The sequence below is a fragment of the Orbicella faveolata genome, unplaced genomic scaffold (assembly GCF_042242905.1).
Source record: "Orbicella faveolata isolate gen_17 unplaced genomic scaffold, um_ofav_v1 contig_24, whole genome shotgun sequence".
NCBI classification, from domain to species: Eukaryota; Metazoa; Cnidaria; class Anthozoa; order Scleractinia; family Merulinidae; genus Orbicella; species Orbicella faveolata.
In genome coordinates this window covers 7,613,956-7,616,531 of record NW_028301552.1, presented here as the reverse complement: position 1 = coordinate 7,616,531, position 2,576 = coordinate 7,613,956, and the positions used below count along the sequence as shown (strand labels likewise).

At 37.7% G+C, this 2,576-nt stretch overlaps 1 long non-coding RNA gene across 1 annotated transcript; it reads left to right on the top strand.

The window, feature by feature from the left end:
* Nucleotides 1-2,127, top strand: LOC149110192 (uncharacterized). Its single transcript, XR_016208194.1, has 2 exons — nt 1-617; nt 1,940-2,127. It is a non-coding gene; the product is annotated as an uncharacterized LOC149110192 (long non-coding RNA).
* Nucleotides 2,128-2,576: the final 449 nt, after the last annotated feature.

Below are 2,576 nucleotides of genomic sequence, written 5' to 3'. Positions count from 1 at the left end.
GAGAAGACACAAGTGATGTCTACTGTAAGTATCTCCTCCCGCGGAGATTTTTGTTTTGCGGTTGTGGCAGGCGTTATAATCTTGTTAAAGCGGTTTCAGCGACTGTCATCTCACGTATCTTCGGCATCTGGAAAGTGCTGTTATTTTAACTAAGCATGGTTTCCCGTGACGGAGAAACAGGTTTTACATTTCACCTCGTGACCTGCAGCCTCGACCTTAAAGCGAGTTCACGGTTGACCTTCGATCGAAGATGGTGCCAAGGAAGGGATTTTATCTTTTCGCTCGCGGCATCAATCCAGATCTTACTTCGAAAAAAACTCGGTGTGTCCTAAACGAAAGTGATTGCATCATAAGTCCGATAAAGATTTTTTTTTTAAGAAAAGAGCGGTGGTAGCAAGTTTTCAGACGAATTTGCACGAGTGGAAATTGGATCCTGCCTTGCCGATTGCTCCAGTTGTCGTGGCAAAGCTTTGGAATTAAAGTGGTGGCTTCTTCATTTGGTTTGCTGGCCATGTTGTCACGCCAACATCTTGCCAAGAGCGCACTTCAAAAGAATTCCCTGAACGACCTGGATTTAATTTGCTCACAGTTCGAAAAGGACATGGTCAAGAACAGGGGTAAGTTTGCGAACAATGTTTTTTGAGTTTAGCTGAAGGGGAAATACCGTAATAACTTCACTTTTAGTGGCGCTTTGATTGGCAAAGGCCGTTACAGCATGACCAACGCTGACCTTGTGTTTTCGAGAGCTCAAATTCAGTTTATTTTCCCGCTTGAGGCACCTAAGTTACTTTTTTGCCAATGGGGGCCCTGGGTTGATTTTGCTGGAGTACGGTCAGAGGTCAGCTTTGGTCAGCTAACATGTATTTTCTTTTGATTGAAAGGACGGGATGGTATCGTGGACCGCAATGACAGTCATTTTAGAAATTGTTATATTGAGTGCAATCAAGGGCAAAATAAATGAAAAATTAAAACCACCACTCCCCCCATTTTAATGATGTAAAAATGCGAATTTATCATTGATTCGGGTGGATAGGTGGTTTTATTTCTCATTTTATTCTGTCCAAGATTTTAGTCTCCTGATGAAAATAATCAATGTGGTTGGTTCCCTAAAATAAATTATGTTGATGAAGACAATGATTATGTTAAGAGGCCACCTTGTTTAATTTGAGGGGCAAACACAGTAAAAATTGCAGTAAATGTATGGGAAAAGTTTAAAGTTTGCTGCCTAATAAGTTGAGAGTCATTGACTTCCTGAATGTTTTATGCGTTACAAGGAACAGATACACAGCAGATCTAAAAGGTTTCCTTAGTCAAATCTGATGAAAATAGATTTCCTGTGACACAAGGATAGGCACTTTTAAATTTTGTATACAAATGTCTCTAAATTTTCTTGCGAATTGCGACTCACACTATTTTTCAGACTATTGAAAAATGAAAAACTTAATTATGGCTTTTCTAGCGAGGCTACTTCCCACTTATCATATGATCTACAAATTGTTTTACCTTCTAACCTTTGTTTTTAATTTACTGAAAAATATTTCAGGTTGTTAGTCTTAAGATTCTCTATTTTCCCCATACATTTACTGCAGTTTTTGCCCTGTTTGCCCTCTGAATTAAAATGCTGTGAAAAAACCGTGAAAATCTCTCTTTCATAATTATGTTTTCTGGGGTTCCTTTGGATTTGATCTCGCCACTTTTTACCAGGTTAAAAACAGACAATATTCTATATTATAATAATGCAGCACTTACTCAAATGTTATAATTGATTTTTATCAGCAGCCCATATTATGATTGGTTTATCACTAACCATAAACTTAATAAGTCTGTTGAGTCAGGCATCAATAATGGACAATAATGGTTATGTGTAATGTATAGTATTATTCACACTATTCAATTTGCTATGTGGTTGCTAACTGGCAGACAACTTAATACATTATAGGTGTCCAGCTGAACAGGAAATTCCCAACAAAATTGAAGGCATTCATGTGAAGCACTTTTCATGGAAAAGCTGTAGAAGACCTTACACAGATTTAAACGCAGCAAAAAATCTGATTTAAAATGGAGTAACCATCTATCAGTCCTGTCTTCATGTACACATGTGCTCTAATAAAAACATTGTAAGTTAAATTAAGATGATGACCAAAAGATAACCAAAAAAAAAACCAAAATAGAAAAAATCAAATAATAATGTTTTTAAGGTGGCAATAACATTATTAGGCTACACTTTAAGGTGGCACACCCAGAAGTGTAGTGTAACTGAGAGATTATAATGTCATGCCCGCAATAACATTAATAGCTACACTTTAGGTGGCACACCCATGAGTATAGTGTAACCAAGAGAGTCTAATGTCATGCCAGCAATAACATTGTTTGGCTACACTTTAGGTGGCACACCCATGAGTGTAGTGTAACCAAGAGATTCTAATGTCATGCCAGCAGTAACATTAATAGGCTACACTTTAGGTGGCACACCCATGAGTGTAGTGTAACTGAGAGATTCTAATGTCATGTCAGTAATAACATTATTAGGCTACACTTTAGGTGGCACACCCATGAGTGTAGTGTAACTGAGAGAT